The following is a 22,586-nucleotide window of genomic DNA, read 5'->3' as shown; positions in this document are numbered from 1 at the left end:
AAAGGTACTATTAACCCTAAGCTCCAAGAAGATGGGAAACATCCTGTCTCAAGGATTTAGTTAAATAATCTGTTTAACAAAGGCAGCAAAAGTCTGTAGCTAGAAACCTCCTGAATTTACTCGGCGGGTGTATCATCCTGCCCCCGCGTCTTAACACATCTCAACTTTTTAATAGCATTGATAATTTCCTGATCACTTACACAGCTGGCAATTTCATTATGACTCTTATTACAAATTTCACAGTCGTCCATATTGTCACTAGACAAGAAATCAGAAATATGTTCAGCAATGTCATTATTTGCGTTATCAGGGTTTAAAAGATGTTGAAAATATTCATTCTACGTCTCTGATGAAATAGCGTGTGAACAAGCATTATCATAACAATATCTTTTGATTACTCTCTAAAATCGGGTACAATTCGTATCGTTTGCTTTATCAATAACGTCATCAACGTCATAAAGTATATCTTTATCATATTCAGCTACCCCAACCTAAGATAGCATGCAATGTGAGTGATTTGGTAAGTTCAACATTTACATCGCATTACAATATTTCAGTCTGAGGGGCGATTAAATTAAGTTAATTATTAACAAATGCCACAATTAATACAAATCTTGTTTTACAATTTGATGTCTACATGGACTGGTTTCAATACATATACTTAATCTGGTCAGGTGTGAAAATGTTGCCATGGCTTGTTTAACAATGAGAAGGGATGTATCTCATACTGTTTGAATGTAATTTTTCAACGGGTAATGGATAATGATTAAGAATGAACAACTAGTTCATATTTAGATTAAACTGCGAATTGTTGATACGATGTGAAATGTTAATTCGTCCTCACTATTACAATCATTCTGAATGTAATCAGTTCATGGGCCCATGCCATTTACCAGCTACTCGGCGTCACATCTCATCTGCAATCAAACATTACCTTTAAGTTAATGTTCAGTTTGAAATGCCTCTACGTAGACCTGTGAAAATTCGGGTTAGAATATATTATCAGCAACTATGCTTGTAAGAGACAACTATCGGAGTCGGTCGGTCAGGCTCGCTGACTTGGTTGACATGTCACTATATCCAAATTGCGTAGATTGATGCTCATGCTGTTGATCAGTGGATTGTTTGGTCCAGAATCGATTATTTACAGACACCTTCATATAGCTGGAACATTTCTGGGTGTGGCGCTAAAAGTAAAGTAACAACAGAGGCTTGAAGCGTTTTTTTTGTTGTTGTTTTTTTTGGTTTTTTTGTCAATGATAACTATTTCCTCACATTCCAGATTGCGTGGAGGTACCAAGACATTATGACTTTTACATCATTGAACCTCTTGGGTCGGGCAATATACTTGAATGGTGGTGTGGAAGGAACATCTATTACGTGACAAGATTTGGAGCAGTTAACCCTATCTATACCTATACATGGCAGGCACTAAAACAGGCTGTGCCGATAGCATCAGGAACTTACTACTTTATCGGTCTGGAAAGGTTCCACCTGTTTACAAAACAGGGCAGGTACGATATGTGTGCGACTCTGATTATATCGAATAGGGAACTGTGTACGCTATGGTACAGAAACGTCCGTGTGGACTCAGAAGCCGAGAGATATGCGTTGCACTGGGATTACGTTGACATGGACGAAAATTTCAACAACACTATTTTTCTAGATGGTTTTGGAGGTGCTGGTGACACAACCAAGAACTTGAACGGAGCTCGGTTTGGAACATATGACAACGACATCAACGGGTGTGCCCGACTGAAAAACATTGGGTGGTGGTACAATCCAGAGGGCTGTATGGTGATGGATGTTGCCCCAAACGGAATGTTTTGGCCAGTTAACCGAAACGGAACAGTTGTAAATGAGTTCATCCGTTTTGTCGGACTTGGGCTAAGAGTTGTGCATTTTTATAATGAAGATGACCTTGTTTTGTAAAGGAATAATAATGACTGTATTATCAATAAGAACAAACAATTTCCTTAATGACATGTAATCTAACTAAAAGCAGTATCTGTTGTATGATATCAGACTGTATCATAAGTATATGGTTGCAAACCACTGTCAAGTGATTTCATTTTATTGCTGGTCTCTGAAATTTGAAGCTGTGAACCATACGCTACCCTATCAAGCTACCACATCTTGCAACCACGATCAAACATCTTGGGACAAGAGTCTTATGATGCTATTTGAAATCTTGCGGTCGAATTGGGTCCAAGAATCAAATGTTAAGTGTTAATCTTGAGTAATTTTATTTCTTTACCTAAAGTACAGTGGGGTAGCAATAGGTTTTGTGTATTTAAAGTATGTTACATATTAAGCATAATTTAAGAAATTTGGTTTCCTTGTAACTATCCTATTTTATGATATTGCTCTGACTGCTAAAGCATCACATAGCCACAGTCTATAGGAAACATGCTTCTTAAATCTCAATGCTCGTGCACTGTCTAACACAACTGCCTAAGCTCTTCCCCCCACTAAATAACCAGTCTAAATATACACAGTTCGTCATATTTTCAGATTCTCTCTCGTGTCTCCAGGCTATTAAACACATGTCTTCTAAACAACCAATTTTAATTGAAATTATTGAAATTATTATCATTAAATGGAAGTCGGACAACTGGTAGTCTAGACCACGGACTTTGTGTATCCCTCTCATAAGTGTAAATTGGCACGGCTCCGACGGCTGAAATCTATGAATAAATACACAATGCCATTTTGAAAATGGTTAGATGTAACATATGTTTTATTTATTTAATGTGGGATTACACTTTCTTAGTCAAGTACATATTCAACCCAACCCAACAAAAATACTAGAATCTGTACTTTCCTAAGAAAGTGTAACCTCAAATATAACATATGTTACATGACCACTTTCTAAATGGCATTGTGTATTCACGGGTTAGTGTTATTTATATTTCTAAGATGCCTAGCTGTTAGAACAATCGAAAAAAAAATACATTATGAGACAATAAAGGTATAGTTTTTTTATGACGTAACAATTGAATGACGTTTTCCCGTCACTGCGCCATTCTAGTGTGCCCCCCTCGTAATCGAATTATTTTACATTACGTCACAATGTAAGTGATGTCACGATGCATGTCAGTTGTCATCGCCTCGTACGGCCTCCTACAGTAAACTACTCCGTTGCATCCCGTTTCTTGGTTTGCAGTTGCTTCACGCAGCTAACATCACTGGTGGAAACATTACGTTTATGTTTTACGACGGTTAAAATGTGTCAATTCGACTCACAAGTTTTCAGCGACACGGAAACGTTCGCAATGTTTACATTCCCACAATGCAATCGTGGAATGTCGCTTGACTACTCCGCTTCATCTGGATGTACTGATCTAAACTTACGTTGGTAGAAGAAATGCGACGTTGATATTGCCCCATATGGTTTATGTTAATGACAGATGTAATTAAAATAATTCAGAGAAGATATTTAATCCGAACGTAAACCGTCATCAAACTGTTATCATTTGTTTTTTCTGGTAACGTTCGTCTTAACGTAGGGGGGCAGACACATCAATAGAACAGCGCACCAGTTAGCCCTGTGCGAGGATTCTTAATTTAGGTCACCAACACCGTCATTTGTTTTCTGCCTTAAATTAATCGTAATTATCCTTAGAAAGTATTAAATTTAGCATCTTAGAAAAGATGTAAAGTTCGCTCTACCCCAATGTGTTTTGTAATAAAGTATAGTTTTGACCTGAACTATTATAACATCAAAGCACTCGGACTACCGTCCTCGTGCTTTAATTATAATAGTTCAGGGCAAAACTATACTTTATTACAAAACACATTGGGGTAGAGCGAACTTTATTTCTGTAGCTTTAACCGGTTTATTTCAGGCTGGTAGGGTAGCCTAGTGGTTTTCTATTCTCCACATGGGTACAATGTGTGAAGCCCATTCCTGGTGTCCTTCGACGCGATCTTGTTTGAATATTGCTAAAAAGCGGCAGAAAATCTGAACTCACTCGTTCGCTCGCTCAAAGTCTCTTCATGGGGAGTTTCAATGGTGCCGTGCCTGTAAACCACTTTTGTTTTTGAGTCAATCAATACTATTTTCTCATGTTTCAGATTGCGTGGCGGTGCCAACAGATCGCTGTTTTTACATCTTTCAGTTTCTTGCCATTGCACTAATCCTTGTGAAATGAAATACCCCTTGACCAAGTTGACATCTTGCATGCTTAAAATGAGTCCAAAATACGACATTTACTGAAATAGCCTTAAATACAATTCATCAACTGCTTTCCTTGACATATTTAAATTTAACTGGGCAACGTTTTCGTTGTTTCACATCGAATTCCTTTACGTATTGACTTCTAGTTAACTCATCGATTCAACTTGAAAGTCAACACATAACACATTTTATGTCATTCCTATGTTTATTGACAGAGTGCGTCTTCCCTTTGTAAACCGAATGATACTTATTAACTATAAAATGTTATTACGTGTCGATGATAATACATTCTAACCAGGTAATTAGGTACCAATGTGATTATCAGCAAAACTTGTTCATAATGATAAATATTCCCCCTCTCTCTCTCTCTCTCTCTCTCTCTCTCTCTCTCTCTCTCTCTCTCTCTCTCTCTCTCTCCCCTCTCTCTCTCTCTCTCTCTCTCTCTCTCTCTCTCTCTCTCTCTCTCTCTCTCTCTCTCTCTCTCTCAATTATTGTAGACAAACAAAATCCCATCATGCAGTGTCATGAGACTTGTGGACATTGTTAGCCGACTTTCATATGTAGAACACGTTTTATGACATTCACAATTCACGAAGCCAAATCAAACTGCGAGTCACTCAAGAGAACCTAATTCCATTACCTTCATCGACTTCACCATCCTCACAACGCACTGGTCGTAACAGGTGAGTGTTTGAGTGAGTAATTAAAACTTCACATCAGCAATATTGAAACACACAACACTGCCAAAGTTATTACCACAAACACTGTGGTCCATGTAACAGGAAGTGGAGTCTTGTTTGATTTCAATTTCCTGGCCGTAAGTAAGCACAATTTGAAAACTCCAAAAGAGTTTGTGAGTTGGGTTTTACGCTGCTTTGACCAGTATTCCACTTCATAACGACGAGTCAGCTAAATGTGGGAAATCCCAGACGTTGAACACTTCAGGGAAACCCAAGGGCATGGTTGTGGTGCTGATAGACCTTGAATCTTAATGGGGGCAAACCAGGATTGGAGTGAGAGACTGAATCAGGATTTTAAGTCACATTGGCAGTATTTCAGCCATATCATGACTAAAACAGGTTATAAATTCACAATACATATAGTTAAATGCTAAACATCTGTCAACGAAGGCCAGTAAAAGCAACCAAAATATGAATACAGGCTATAGATTGCTGACAACTGAAGGTAAATAACTATACTAGGGATCATGGGGACTTCCAGTACTTTTGCTACCTGCATAGACCCTAGCTGGATTTCCACCATATTTGCAATTTTAGACAATTAGGCATAAATTAAAATAGCATATATATACTACGATACTACAGTTAAAGATAATAGTAATTTTACGTTTACTTTGACTGTTTTGGGACTGCTCATCTGCTCATGATATAGCCACAATTGTACAATCGACTCTGGTTTTGGCAGAGATTTCTTATGAACGAGGAAAAGGTCTTGTCGCTTCTATTTACGTACCCTCTCAGGAGGATAATAATTTTACAATATTTTAACCCCCTTTGAGGATACAGTCACTCACAATCTCAGTTGTTAATTAAAACTACCAATTCTAAAAAATGTATCTATCTACACAACATTTATCAAAATTTGTCTAATAACTCTATTTCTCTAATCCTTCAATGTTTTTTGACATTGAAATACGTATCCCTTGTTATAGAAAAAATCAACACGTTTTATCAGACTTTCCTGGCATCTGTCGGCTATTTTCATGAAGTCAACAGCTAATGTCCGAGTCTTTTCAGTTGGTTTTTGCACCTGAATGCAATAGCGCATGTTTTTGCATTATGATTCAACGTTCTCCTGTTCATCCCAAAAGATCTGCTAAGAACACGTCGTAATTTATACTGCCCCAGCAATGACTTGATTGATAAGCCTTTTCCTGCCATTACATTTCACAGCAGCAGCTGTTTAACAACAGTGTGTGGTACTTCAGATGGACTGATTCCACTATCAATCAGATCTCTCTGTGTTCTCCTTCTAGGGTTGAGATCAGTGCTGGTGCTGTTTTGCCTGAAGACGATTCACAACCCGCAAATGGCGTTTATATGCTGTTTATACTACCTTTTTAGATTTTAATTTCTTTCTTTAGTTTTTCAATTTCCCTCCTTTGTTTCGTTGTTTCTCTGCTGATTCGTTTTCTGACTCTGGCATACCCTGGGGATGAGAATGGCATCTTCGCTTGTAATGTGTCAGAAGAGCATCCAGTAACAGGGGCAGTGCTGCTTACTTTATTTTCATCACTTATGGTTTCATTTCTCTGGTCTTGCCTGGCATGAGGTTTAGTCACTCTTTTTTCTCTCCTGTGTTTTCTCATCCTCTCTCTTCTAGCTTTTGCATCCTTGTTTGATCTTTCAGAAATGAGAACGTAATATTTTTGCAGTTTTTCTCTCTCCTTTTAAAGGTAAGTTTCGGGTTCTTTTTCCAGTTTTCACATCCTATAAGCCCACTCAATCTTTGCTCTGGTCTTCCCCATTGCATTAACCTTCAATCAAAATTTTGATTTGTTAAAATAGTTCCTTGTAACTTAAAACATAACTTTGTAATGCACTGAAATGAGCGTAAACTAATTTCCCTAAATTGACCATCAAACTTACTACACATACGATATGTTAACTAAGTGTTACTGGAAATACATTTCACTTAACTTTTATCTGTATTATGTTGTGATAAACGAACAAAACTTGGTCATTACAAAATGAGTGAGTTGAGTTTTACGCCGCACTCAGCAATATTCCAGCTGTATGGCGGCAGTCTGTCAATAATCAAGTCTGGACCAGACAATCCAGGGATCAACATCATGACCATCGATCTGTGCAATTGGGAACCGATGACATGTGTCAACCAAGTCAGTGAGCCTAACCATCCGATCCTGTTAGTCGCCTCTTACAACAAGCATGGGGTACTGAAGGCCAATGTTCTAACCCAGACCTTCAAGGGTACACTCCCTCCCTGAGGTTCAAAAATGCATTTTATTCCAAGTGGCCTACAGTTATGGTTGTCTGCATAAACTCTACGTTTAGCAAAGCTTCCGATGATGCCGTAGGCTAGACTAGGTCGAATCTCCACATGGTACAATGAGTGAAGTCCATGTCTGTCTTCAAAAACCATGCATGTTCCCCAATGACAGTACACCCACCACTCTAGCAGGAGTACGTGACGGATCTTACCGGTTTATGATATTTACATTTACATCGCAAGTGGAACCAGTGGAAAAGTCATGGCAGAGGTAATTCAACTTTAGCAATCACGTTGGAATGTTCAAAATATGTTACTCTATGTGAACGTTTCAGTATGTTTTCATGACAACCTGTTAAGTTTGTTTCATTCCAGTTAAAGCTGCAAGTTCTCAAATTGACAGTGAAGCTTTTTCAGATATGTATGTCATTAGTTGCTCACACTTGGGTCATCTCTGTGTAGCCGTGTGCTAAAACAAAGTGTGGTATTTTGTATATAGTTGGGTATATGTCAGTTCACATTTTATTTTATTAGAAAAGATAAAAAAAGCATAAAATAAATAAACCAAAAACAAACTACCTTGTTATTAAATATTGAAATTACTTGTAGAAATTACCTGTAGTGTGTGCTGTAATAGCAGTCATGTCATATCATTGTCTGGTCTTGATTGTTTACTAACACTGGTCACCATCTTGGTTCCTCGGTTCTTCTAATTTTCAACCTCTTCTTTTTCTGAATTGGGAATCATCCCAATTCACTTCAATTCTTCTTTTTTTATAAATAGTAGACTCACCTTATTGCCACTTACCTGCCACTGATTGGTTTCTTGTGCCAAACAATTCTCTTCTTGGCTGTGATTGGCCCTATTGGTTTGCCATAGTTTTCTTGTTGCTCACCTGTAGATTGTTCCTCAGTGTGTACCTGTCCCTCATTGAGAGACCTTCTCATTCTTATATGCAGGTTAGTCAACTTTTCACAGTTTCAGTTAGAGATAAGTTAGGCATAGGTTTATTAAATTTATTAAACAGGTTAAAACATTTATTACAATTATCAACTATTAACTATTAATTATTAACTAGAATATATTTTAATTTAAATTAACAATTATATATCTAGTCAGTTTATAAACTTACCAATGGCCATGTGCTTGTTAGCGTCGGCCATGACAGTTTTCCATTTTAGTTATGTAAAGTCATAATTGGCACATGTGTTGGTACAGTACTGTGCATTGATGTAGTAATATAATATTCATGCAATGTTGCTATGATTGGCCTAATTGTATTGTATGTGTTGTTAAATGTGAGAGTGTGTACCTGTCCCTCATTGAGAGACCTTCTCATTCTTATATGCAGGCAGGTACACAGTCACTTCACCCATCACAAATAAAAGATTGTCATAGTTGGCCCTGGTCACTCTTGTCTATACCGCATCGTCCAGAGACCCGAACAATATACCCATGGACCACGGTCTCATCTGCTAAGAAAAGGCATATTTCGTTCATGAATTGTCCGCTAGCGGATAGTGTGTGTCAGCCTGCTACTGCAGGACTAATGATGCCTACTCGTGCCTACTGAGTGGGTTTTATGCAGATGGACAATAGTACAATAAAACACACATTACAGATCAGTGGCAGTCTCTGCCTAGTTTGAAAATAAAGTAGATAGGTGTACTGGAGGTTTAGCAAAATGTTCTTGGCATGGCTAAAAAGCTTGCAATCCTGTTTTCCAAAACCAGTGTTGCTATATTTGAAAGTCATGACTGAATTGATGTTGTTTTTTTTTAACCAAGCTAGCCCTGGATTGTCTGGCTAGCTATTCTCGAAACGTTCGTATCCCTACGAACTTCTTAAGCCCAATCTTAATACATTGGCACCGATCAAAGTTAAGAATTTTTAGGAGCTTTAGGTGATACCACCAAGATCGTGAATGGGGCACGTTTTGGAACATACGACAGTGATGTCAATTGGTGTGCCTCTGCTAAAAATTTCTCATGGTGGTTCAACCCACTTGAATGCGCAATGGTGACATTTGACGAGCATCGAATGTTTTGGCCTACCAACAGAAATGGAACCGTTGAAATGGAACCAATAGACTTCACTCGTATGGGATTATTTAATATGTATTGGTATGTGGAAGATGACCTAACTCTTTAGATTGATTTTGGCAACGTTTTTTATACTAGGCTTATATGTGATATCAGGCCGATGTTTTGCAGTCTACCCATGTGGGAAATCGAACCCATGTTTTTGGCATGAAGGCGAACACTTTAACCACCTGACTACCCCACCACCCTTCAACCATGTTGAACGCATATATTCGATATGCTAGACTGAATTTAATAAAATCTATGTGATTTGTAGTTTGAGGTTGTACATATTTTGTCATTGTTGTAATATTTCATCAAGCACACCTTTCTTCACTTGAATAAAACTTGACTCAATATTCGATTTTGTAATGTGTAATAATGCAGTTTAATATTGGTGCAGTCATTTCTGTAAATACAGATGTGACGGGGTTCAATCAGCAGTGCAGTATTTCAGTATAAAAAAGTTTTGAAAGTAATTGACAAATTTGATTCAAAGAGGAGGCTGGGGAGTACGGAGATATGCAAAAAGAATTTCATTACTGAAGCTGGTTCTGGCACAGCAAAATATTGCCAGACATGTAGTCAATGGTTTGTGACATGTCCCTAAATCGGTTATAACACTTGGACAAGATTGTAGGCAGGCACGTTGGTCTGTATGGCTATGACACCGATGTGGATTAGAATGTTACCGACTTGAAAAGCCAGGGGTTGAGTAAGTATAGCTTTATGCCGCTTTTAGTAATATTCCAGCAATATCACGCCAGGGGGCACCAGAGGCCGGGAGGTTGAAAATTCCACAGTAGCCTAGAGGGTCTTCACGGAAGAGTCAGTACGTCCATGACAGTCGTACCTTACAGACTGAAAGCCGAGGGTAGAGAGACTTTAAATAAGTGAGTTTAGTTTTACGCCACACTCAGCAATATTCCAGCTATATGGCGGCTGTCTGTAAATAATTGAGTCTGGACCAGACAAGCCAGTCATCAACAGGGCATCAATCTACACAATTTGGATACAATGACATGTGTCAACCAAGTCAGCGAGCCTGACCACCAGATCCCGTTAGTCGCCTCTTACGACAAGCATAGGTTACTGAAGATCACTTCTAACCCGGATCTTCACGAGTCGAGCGTAAAATGAAATCCACGCCCATACGTGTAATCGAGTAAATAGGGTCAATATATATAGCATTACTGGAAACGTTGCATGTGTGGCGTCACTGTCCAAGTCAAAGAAGTGTATGTCAGTCAAATCGTAACAATTCATATGACACTGTTATTTGATTCTTGTTCAATCTGTACACATAATATACACTGGGACAAGTAACGCAAAAAACATCAGATAGAAGTGAGTACATATATATATACTAGTGAGAAAAGTAAATGACTACACGATTCCTTAAACAGACATGACATGGTTATAACACTTGCACAAGACTGTAGACGGGTACGTTGGCAAGTGTGGATATCACACCGATGTGGATTAGAATATTCTTTGAGCAATATCCGAATTAAATGCCAGAGAGTATAGTTTTACGCTCCTCTTATCGATATTCCAGCAATATCACACCTGGGGACACCAGAAGCTAGGGATGTGCTCCGGAAGCCTATACGTCTTCACGGGAGGGTCACCAATTCTATGACAGTCGTACCGATCAGACTGACCGTCGAGAGTTGAGTGTGTTTTAATGAAATACATACCCATGAGTGTAATCAGGACATACAGTAAAATACACCATTACTGGCAACGAACCATTTACCTGAATAAAAGTTACTGATCAAAATTCGATTTTCTCATTTATAATAATCTAATTCAATATTCAAGCGTGTCACTTGATTACATACGCATTGGACCGAGGCGGTTTACCTTCAGATAGGTCACCAGTATCTCAACAATTTTGTGACTTTGTAACCCAAGCTAACATGACACTACTGGGCCCGTACTGGTATTATAAAGACCACGATATATGCTTGATAACGGATCTCAGTTCCGGACATTGGCGTTTTGCACATTGGCGTGGAAATGGCCCATTACAAATAACAACACACTGGCGTTGTACTGGCCCAGTATCAGATTATGTGTACGGGTACCACAGCACCTTTACATTCTGGACCCTTTTGTATGAAACCACACTAGACCTGTGGTCTAGTGGTCTAGTGGTAGTGCATTGGCCTCACAACCGAAGGGTCCGTAGTTCGATTCGGGTGTCATCCTTGACCAAGGAGACTAAATCTACATTGCTCCAGTCCATGGCCACCCAGCTGTTATGTGGGCACCGTGGGCGAGGCGACAAGCCTCCCCCAGGGGATGCACCCAAAATGCCATGTATCATGATGTAAATAAACAGTGCAAATTTACATGAACTATGTCCATAGTTCCCAAAAAGGAATCTCGGTTACATTTATCTTTACAACAGCAAACTCCCAAATTTTAACTGGCACGAGTTCAACAATTGATACAGTGCTAGGATTCATCTATAGACATTGTCACTGATGTCACCCCTTGGAAGCATCACTCCTCTGTATTCAGTTTGCTAAACATACTAAAAGGAAAACAACAGGGATAAAGTAAAACATCTTTTATATCTTCTGAGTTCATATTCAGCATATTGTAGTTACTCGGATGTGTTGTTATCGTGAGAGGTGGATGCAGCCTCCTTAACCAGTAGCCGCTTCTTGCGGCCCCCGTCCCTGTATTCCGAATTTCTCAGCCAAAGCATCATCTCACTGTGAGTCTCCTTTTCTGTTGCTCTTGTAAGCAGGGCATTTTTTAGAACAGCTCCTAAAACATAGTTGAATATGGTATGAATTTTCATAAACATCAAAACCGTTATGCGGAAAAATGAAGTTCTAATTATTTAACTGCACACCTGTCAAACTTAATATGTAATGCCTTATTCTTTAAAGAAATCTTTCACATTATTAGAATGGTTGCCCTGGAAACTTGATCTTTCTTCAGTTTTCATGTAACTGTACTTTAGCTCATCCGTATCAAAACGAAACATCACAGCCATACCCAGAACACTGACAGAGATCAGAGTATTTCACCCGTCCTACATACCAAATTTCTACTTAATCACTGCAGAAATAAATGATCAATGAGTTAAACTGGCATTTTCAGTATGGCCACCGTATAGTCGAAATCTGATTGGAATTACCACCATAAATTTCACATGTGGTTCAATATTGTGATTAGACACTCCAGCTGTAGTGCTAACTTTCATTGACATTATTTGTTTAATATTCTCAAATCTACATAATCTAGAACTATATATCAGAGCTATTATACTCACTAGTGATTGCAGCGTACAGCTGAAGATGAGCAAATGCTTTCTTGCTTGGTCCTTTCTTTTACTAACATTTCTTTGTCTCAACCAGTTATATTGAGAAGCAATGGTATATCCAAGGACATATTTCAAGGTTCTTTGGACGGTTCCTTTATTGCTTCCACCAATACGCTTTAGGCTATCAACCTTTAAAAATATCAGATGTTTCGGTCACTAAGTAAAGTTGCAGGGTATTAGGAGGGTAACATCATGAAAAGGCTGTCAAGACAATTATTTGCAAAACTGGGCAACAACATTTTAGAATGAGGTGAAAAGACTAAAAAACTTAAACAAGATGGGATCAAAATGAATACATGATAACAGTAATGTGTATTTTGAAATGATTTTAAGTAGGCCTGATACTTGTGAAAATGAGGACAATTTGAGCATGTCAGTCTGCTTACAAACAATTGCACAACTGGACTATATAATCTAGTAGTATAAGCTTGATGAGTAGTATTGCTACTAGTCCTTAATCTACTACTCCTAAAGTTATCACAAGTATAAAATGCCAGATGATTTAATGTATCTTAGTACAGAATATTTATATACATCAGTACGGCATTACTGTTGTTAGATTGTGGTCATGGAACTGCACACAGATTCTGAATGTGGAAGGGAAAACAATGTTGATTTGAGCACAACTGAATGGACCAAAAGTGGTAACAGACATGGATATATTATGTTCCAACAATGTTCTGGCTCTGTAGTGGCCCTTTTATGGCCCCAAATCGTATTTCATTACTGTGCCAGTACCCGACCAATAACGTTGACCTATACTGTACGCAGCATACTGGCCCAGTAACGTTACACTATGCCTTAAAACAAACTGTGATGTTGCGACTGGGCCAGTATTAAAACAATACAGTTAAGACAGTATTGTAAAATACATAATGGGCCATTTAGGTTAATACCTACTGCCGTTACTGAAGGGAGCCGTTACAGGCCCAGTTATGTCATGTTTGCTGGGAAGTTGTACGCTTCTTTCGAGTGTAATACGATCGAGTTTATACATTTAACATGGCGATAAGATAAATACATTGTCAACTTCTCCCTCGTGTAATACGGTCCGAAGTTTACAACGTATTTATCTTACCGCCATGTTAAATGTGCAAATTATCATTTTATTTTATTTTGAAGTTCTATAAGCTCGCTACCGACTATAGGACATGTAAACAAAATGGTGTCTGCCTCTCAACTGGATTTTTAATATCAGTGAAACATATTCTGGCAAGTTTAAAACTGCTATACAAGTGGTTAATTAAGTTTAAGTTGAGTGTGCAAACGAAGCAATGTTTGAAATAGTTTAAATAAAGTAGTGAAAGTCGGTAAAATAAACGTGTACATAGTGAACTCAAAAACAGCTAATCGAACGGTTTTTTAACTCCGTGCACTGCATGCATCATATTATGACGTCATATAAATGTTAGCGTTACAGCTTCTCGGCGGAGAGTTTGGTGGTTACCGTGGCAGCGGGTAATAGGGATGGTGACACGGAAACTTGTTAAAGCGATATTGACCAATGAAATTAAAGTATTTTACATGAAGGTAAGATAAATACAGTTATTCGTGAAAAAAACTGTCATCGAAACTGTTTGAAAGTTTGAAATAGCAATTGAAAAATTTCTTTCAAACAGGATTAGGATTATGGATGTACGCAACTTTTTGTCCTTTTGTCTGGCGAGATGCGATTGTCGTTACAGTGTAAATACTGTTATATCTTAGAGTTAGACAAATGGTTTCATTTTTTTAAATATTTGTAATTCACCAACATTACTTAAGAGAGAGGTGATGGTTAACTAATAATTATTTTATTAATATGTAATGTTTTAAGTCACGATATGGTAAAACATATTGCGGATCCAACTCAGAGTATACAAGTGCCCAACTACTGAATGTGATGTGTAATTAAGGAATAATGATAAACTGAGAGTGAAGAAACCCTGGTGACATGGTTTGTCAGAATTTCCTTACCATAAAGTATCTTTCACAGTTGTGTATAAATGCTGTTATTTCATTGTGAGGGTTGTTATGGCCATGTTTGATATTTACTGCATCAGATTTAATTTGTCATGGCAACCAACTGAACTTGTGGTACAATGCAATGTGATGTTTATCGGATTTGTAACTAACTAATGATTGTAAACTCAACGTTACAAAAACTTAACATGATGCACCATCGTCTCATTACTATAAAATACCTGTCACTTTTGTGTATAAAATACTGTCATTTCATTGTGAGGGTTGTTATGGCAATCTTTCAGCTTGTTATAGCAGAGTTAATTTGTTATGGCAACCAACTAAGCGCTTGTAACAATATAAACATGTGGGTTTTCAGCAAATGAAGTTCCATAATCGATTAAGTTTAAATCCACAAACAAACACCCTGAAGCTACTGAATAGCTCTGGAGTGAACGTTTCTATACCAGTGTATATAACTGTACACACTACAGACGAACCACGGAGAGGTAAGGAAACGTTCCGTTCTGTCAAAACATTTGATTTTGCAACATTATATACCACTATCCCAGATAACAAACTTAACGAAAATCTTCATTCCTTGCTTCATGGGGCTTTTGTAAACAAACGTGGTGAACAAGTATATCCCTAAATATCTATCTTCAGAGGTTCAGGACAATTTGTCAAAAATGGGATGATTTCAACTTTCCAAGTCAACTTCCCTTTCATGTCAAGCAATATTCCGACAGCTCCAACTTTCTGTGTTTACATTTCACAACGTTTGAGGTACAATCGTTCTTTTTATCAGGAATTCAAAGAGCGTCATGCCATACTTGTTCAGAAGTTGTTGATCAAGGTTACAACAGTCAAGGCCTCAGTCAAACTTTCAAGAAGTTTTATGGTAGACATGTGGAAGAAATTTCTAAATTTGATGCATCAGTGACAAACATCATGTCCGATGCAATCCCTTATTTTGACTTATACCATACATTCCAGGATTATTTCAGGTGAACAAATGACTAGACTTAGCATATGTTTATGACGGGTTCCACCGGTGGGGCAGGATACGCTCACCTTTTCGCGAACACCTGGTATCATCACTACTTCATGGCGATTCCTGAACACCTGCTCTGTCATTGTATCGCATGATGACAATCACTGGATTCCCTGGTTCAGAGCCGATTTGTTTACAAACAACATCATCCAGCTGTAATGCTGCTGAAACAAATATCTGCTCATGATATAGTCACAATTGTACAATCGACTCTGCCTTTGGAAAAGATTTCTTATGAATGTAGAAAGGGTTTTGTCGCTTCTATATAAGTTTGATACATATGTTTTAGTTTAGATAATACAACCCATTTGAACTTGTTTGATAGGAAGTAACCTGCCGTTTTCCTCTAGGTCATCGTCAAAACTAGGCATCACACTAACATGTCATTTTGCATTTTTCCAAGTGGACTGCAGTTATGGTTGTCGGCATAAATTTTGCATTTAGCAAAGCTTCCGATGCTGAAGACTAGACACTCACATCAGACACTGTTGATTGTGCCCTGAGTTCGAATCCCCACATGGTACAATGAGTGAAGTCCATGTCTGTCTTCCAAAACCATGCAAACCTCAATGACAGTACACCCATCACTCTAGAATGAGTAGCTGAAGGACCTTCCTGGTTTATGATATTTACATTTACATGGCAAATGGGTCTAATGTAAAGACAGTATTTGAGCCTACAGGACAGGGGTAATTCGTCTTTAACAATCACGTTGAAATATTCGAAATGTTTTACAAGTTTTGAACGTGTCAGTATTTTTTCATGACAACCTGTTAATTTGTTTCATTCCAGTTAAAGCTGCAAGTTCTGAAAGTGACAATGAAGCTTCTTCAGATATGTCTGTCATTAGTTGCTCACACTTGGGTCATCTCTGCTAAGAAAAGGCATGTTTCGTTCATGAATTGTCCGCTAGCGAAAACAAACAATGATTTACTGACGGCCAAAGTCGCTGGAAGCATTACTGAGTGCTCTGTGCTCTGCCTGAATGACCCACAGTGTGTGTCAGCCTCCTACTGCAGGACTAAAGATGCCTACTCATGCCAGCTGAGTGGGTTTTATGCAGATGGAAGCTGTTCTGGGCTTGTAGCTGATGCTGCCTGTAGTCAGATAAATATTGTGAGTATGAATATGATAAATTAGTACAATAAAACAAGGACACACATTACAGATCAGTGACAGTTTGAAAGTAAAATAGATAAGTGTACCGGAGGTTTAGAAAAATGTTTTTTGCACATATTTGAAGGACTTGACTGAATTAATGTTGTGTTCTTCCCAGCAAGAAGTGATCTCAAACATTGTTATCATTCATGACATATTATACATTGTCATTATAAACAAAATTATAAGCGTACAGACAGGAAACGAAGCAGCCTGGATACAGACATTTGCAGATGCACATTTTTTGGTGTCAATAAAACAACAAGACATTGAGTTTTGTCTGTGAGACAACGACATATCTATATCACAGTTAGAAATTCTGTCAACGCTAAATAATGACATTGTCTGTGACTTTATATCACAGTTATCCAACTGACATTGTTTTAAGAAAGTGACTCGGTAAGAAGAACGTGTGGTGAAATAGACAAATGAAATAATATAAACAGTAAGATCGGTAATCTACTGTCATAACATATATAAAAAGCTCACGCCTGTGAAATATCAGGCTGTCTTTCTAACTGTGATATAGAAATGTCGTTGTCACAGACAAAACTCAATGTCTATTTTATTGACACCTATGTGTCTGCCTGCCTGTCTGCTAATGACAATATTCAATACACAACTTCGATCACTGACCACATGCAATTTGAACTTAACACCTATCAGGCTATACACCATAAACAAAACGCATTGATGTATGGCCCGAGTTCGGTCTCTGTCACATTATGTAATTACACAAACAGGCAGGTGTGATACTTGTACACATGACATGTTATGATGTCTGTTGATTGCAAAATGTTATGCACAAAAAATGAGCATGTATTTACAAAACCCAAAATCTCTATAGATACACACACAATGAGCCGTGAGGGAACAACAGCAACTTTAAAGGCTCATTTGATCAATGCCAAGGCGTGTAGAAGCTTGCATTTGTGCTCATGATGGTCACACGCGTTACTGAACACTACTTCACTGTCCAAAACCGACTTTCGAATGCAGCACATTTTGCACGACTGTTTCACGGGCACACGCTTTTGATTGCTCAATACCATTTCATTTTGTTAATCGTGTGTACGCATGTTTCACCTTTCTATTGCATCATTCCATGATTTACAATTTCAATAAATGAAAATGTAATGAGACTAAACATTTATGTTGCTTAACTTCTGGTGAGGAGTATAGTTAAAGCGTAAGGTGGTGTGCCACACAGGATGAACATGTCTATATGGGGGCTGTACATTCTATCTTTTTGTACAGGTGAATCCCTGTGAGAATGGTGGGACTTTCTTCCCTCAAAACAGAACATGTCACTGTACCGAAGGTTTTACTGGAGTTTACTGCCAAAGACGTTACCGAGGTATGTTTGTATATGTGAAATACTGCTGATTACCAAAAACGTAAGTCAAAGTGACCATTTTTAATAATCATAAACAAATGTTTGTCACTGGAATCAAACAATCCCATTAAAAGGGGCTTAACATAGATCTGAAACTATGTAATAATATGTCATGCAATTCTTAGAATTTTCGCTAGATATTGTACAACCTACTGAACTTTGATGCATAGTGAGTGAGACAGTTCAACCTTTACATCACATCGGCAATATTGCAGACTGACGGGCCTTTAAAAGAACTATACTGTTGAGAAATTCCACAACTTAGTGTCAACAGGAAAGATCATTGTTGATTTGATGTGAAATGTTAATTAGTCCACACTATTACAATAATTCAGAATATCACTTGACGACACATATGATTTTCAATAAAATATGGCTTCTAACTTCTCAAAATATAATATTCAGGTCTCAAAGCATCTGCGTGATAAGTAACTATAGTGATTTGAAGCGGTTTTTGTTTCTTGAGTCAATGATAACTATGTCGTCACATTCCAGATTGCGTGGAGGCACCAAGAGCTTTCAGCTTTCAGATCATTCAACCTCTTGGGTCGGACAATATATTTGAATGGTATTGTAAAAAGGACACCTTTCCCGTGACAGGATTTGAAGCTTCCTATAACTATACTCGTACATGGCAGGCACTAAAACAAGGTGTGTTGATAGATGATAGAACTTTCTACTTTATCGGCCTGGAAAGGTTGCATCTGTTCACAAAACAGGGCAGGTACGATATGTATGTGAAAATGTGGAATTTAGTAGAAGTCGGTATGCTATGGTACAGAAACGTCCGCATTGACACAGAAGCAGAGGGATATGCATTGCACTGGGATTACCTTGAAAGGGACGTGTATTACAACAACACTATATTTCTGGATGGTTTAGGAGGAGCCGGTGACACAACCAAGAACTTGAACGGAGCTCGGTTTGGAACATATGACAACGACATAAATGGATGTGCCCGACTGAAGAACATTGGGTGGTGGTACAATCCAGAGGGTTGTATGGTGATGGATGTTGCCCCAAACGGAATGTTTTGGCCCGTTAACCGAAACGGGACAGTTGTAAATGAGAACATGCTTTCTGTCTCAATTTGGTTAAAGATTGTACATTTGTATGAAGAAGATGACCTTGTTTTATGACGGAATATTAATGGCTATTATCAGCGAGAACTGAAAAACTAGTATTGTGCAAATGTTTGCTTTTCACATTTTGCTAAAACCTGGTATCATCACTATTTCATAATGATTAATAAACACTGCTGTCATTGTATTGCATGGTGACAATCACTGGATTGTCTCGTTCAGACTTGATATATACTAATATATAGTCATAATACAGTCACAATTGTACAATCGACTTTGCTTTTATCAGAGATGTCTCATAGATTTGGAGAGGGTTTTGTCCCTTCCATTTAGCTACCAAAAGAGTTGATAATTACGTCGTGGCTGCCACAGATTTAATATATTTCGTGTATGTTGCATATGAACTATAATTCAAGGAATTGGGTTTTAACAATCTTATTGTTTGATATTGCTTGACCCGCTAAAACATTACATAGGTAATCACCGCCCATTTACAAAGCATGCTTTCTACATCTCAAAGTATTTGCACCTTTGACGTAATGAAACACCATGTTTCAGTTTGAAAAGGTTTTGCCAAAACGCAGCCAACATGTGAAGCATACAATACACTATTTACAAGCAGTATCTCTGACCGTTCAGGGTATTAAACTTGTGAATATTCCATCTGTTGCATTCATCCATGTAAACATGGCGAGACCTTCACTGGGACTGCGATGGCAGAAAGTGGGTATGCAATACTATGCATGCAACCGGCATGTCATTCAATTCATCCGGCGTCAGCTTTGCTACTTTCACTCCATCATCTGAGCCCTGTCAAGGATCGACCGAGGTCAGGGCAGCGCAGGAAGACCACTCCAGCAGAAGATCGCGTTAACTCTTGGCCTCGAGCTGTCGGTTGAAGCAGAGACCATATAATAGATGGTCTCTGGTTGAAGCAACTTTGGGTTTCCAATAGGCGTTTGTTAACCAAGACCGTGCGTAACCGTCTGAAGGCTCTTGGTATGAGGTCCCGAAGGGTCATCAGGTGCCCAACTCCATTCGTCACCACTCGACCTTTCCCGTAACCTCCAAGAAGACTCGTCCCCCTCTCGATGAGGTTCCAACAGATGACCACTTACGTGTTCCAATGTGTTCCCTGTGTAAAGCGACTATTAATTAATAAATGTAAATCGTCGTTACGTTTCCATGTCATTTAAATCTCTTCTGTTCTGATTCTTACCAAGCAAAAAATACCAACGTGTTTATCAGTAAACATATTCATAATACAAAATCTGTGTCTGCTCACTTTCTTTTTTTCTCTTAAGATAATATTTACACAAATCGAGTGAATGTTTTTTCGCAATGGCCAACCAAGAATTACTTTTTGTTACAATGCACATACTATTTGGCGGGAGTTAGTTTTACAAATATCAAGTCAGTCTAAGTGTAAATGAGAGAGACAGTTTTTACATTATATACATCATTTTTTTTTCAGAGGTATGCACATTTGGTATCTAATATGGCTTATCCTCACAACATACTGGTCGTAACAGGGAAGTGAGTGAGAAGAAATTCACAACAGCAATATTTCAGCCATATAGTTAATGAAAACAGAAAACTGTGTGTGTCGATAGACCTAGTTTATTAAAAAGAAAGAAACTATATGTTGGGGTATGGATGTACTGATCTACATTCAACGTCCACATGTATATTCTATGATAATGTGAACAATAATGTTCTGTACAACACCAATAATAGAACGTTCACGTGGACATTATCGGCCTGTTCCAGCCATCACAAGTCGGATCATAAAAGATCATTTCTCTACATAATGCAGAACCCGTCTCCATCAGAAATTTTACAAGTATACTTTGTGGGAACCTAAATTAAAGCTCCACACAAAAGGAAATTTTGGTGTAAATACAAAACCTGAGACAGTCAGTGAAAAAGCGACTTTTGATTGAATGCATTTCTTATGTTTACTGGTTTTCATGTTAATGTTAGCCGAATCACAGCCAATATAAACCAAAGACAAACTATCGACGTCATTGTTTGAGCATTACTCGGACGTCGGCAGCCTCAGGCCTTCAATAAAGTCATTCTGCAGTTTGTGATTTTTGTGAGCTATTTTATAGTTCGTTTGACTTCATTTTAGTCTTACGAGGGAGGACCACTTGCTGGTAGAAGAGCCAGGTAATCAACAAGCGTGTGCAGTGAAATTTCAATTTCACACGTACAACTCGCACACATGGCTGTTCTACCACCAAGTGGTCCTTCCTCGTAAGACATAGCGAAACCTGACAACACAATAATGATCGTTTGTTAAATAACGTGTTTATTCGGGTGTCCAAAATTATGAGACAAATCATCAGAGTTGGTCTGTCGATTTCATGTACCTGTGCAAAGTTTGATTTCGTTGCATTTATTAGATTTTGTGTTAGTGAGCAATTCATCGGTCTAAAATGAAGTCAAACGGACTATAATAAACTCCTCCCTTCATTCCCCACACATTCAGTGTAATATCGGTCTTGTGATGGGGATGATTGTGAGATTTTACGTGCGCTTTCCGGCATGATGCGTTATTTTGCATTCAGTTGGATGCATTCAAAGTTTGGTTTCCATAAAACAGGAAAACGTATTGCAACGTGCTGATATCACAGAGAAGACGCCATCGACAGGAAACCGACAAGGTCCAACAAATCAGATGAGTGGACAGGCTCCAGCATCACAAAACGAAGTTACCGTTTCCTTGTGCAAGACTATGCGTCAACCTGCCAAAAATCATTGCCACAGCCACAGACAGACAGCCAGAAATAAGCTTCACCCATTGTACCCATGTAGGGAATCGAACCCGGGTTGTCGGCGTGACAAGCCATGCCGTTACCACCAGGCTACCCCACTGCCCCCATGCAAGACAGAATATTGGCTCAAAGCTATACATCAGTTTCATCAAGTACTGAAGGGAAGTGCTCTTGTAGACCAGGGAAACTAATTTCGGGCTTGGTCAATACACCAACCGTAACATCCTGATAAATATCAAGATGCACCCACAATATGAAACATTTTTCGATACTTGCATGCAGTCTTTTTTTTTGTGGCGCATTCTCCAAAGGTGATGTCCAAATACCTCCTTCAGTGAAGATTTTCAGTTGGCAGGGATCATCAGACTGACCATTTTGCCATTATCTTCCCTTCTGCAAGCGGACAAATCAAATCACGTCATGATTGAACACAACCCTACTTTGCCATTGATAGAAGAATCTGAAAATTTACTTAGGTAAATAGGTACCTACAGTTTTAGCACACAGCAAAGCTGAGCTCATTGTTTGACTCAGCGGGAGCATTGGAAGGGAGAGAACCCTACACCAACCGTTTTGAAATTTTTCAATATTCAGTAGTGT

Source organism: Haliotis rubra, unplaced genomic scaffold, assembly GCF_003918875.1.
Source record: "Haliotis rubra isolate DU_JTF1 unplaced genomic scaffold, ASM391887v1 Scf22, whole genome shotgun sequence".
Lineage (NCBI taxonomy): Eukaryota > Metazoa > Mollusca > Gastropoda > Lepetellida > Haliotidae > Haliotis > Haliotis rubra.
Note: the sequence above shows the minus strand (reverse complement) of the source record.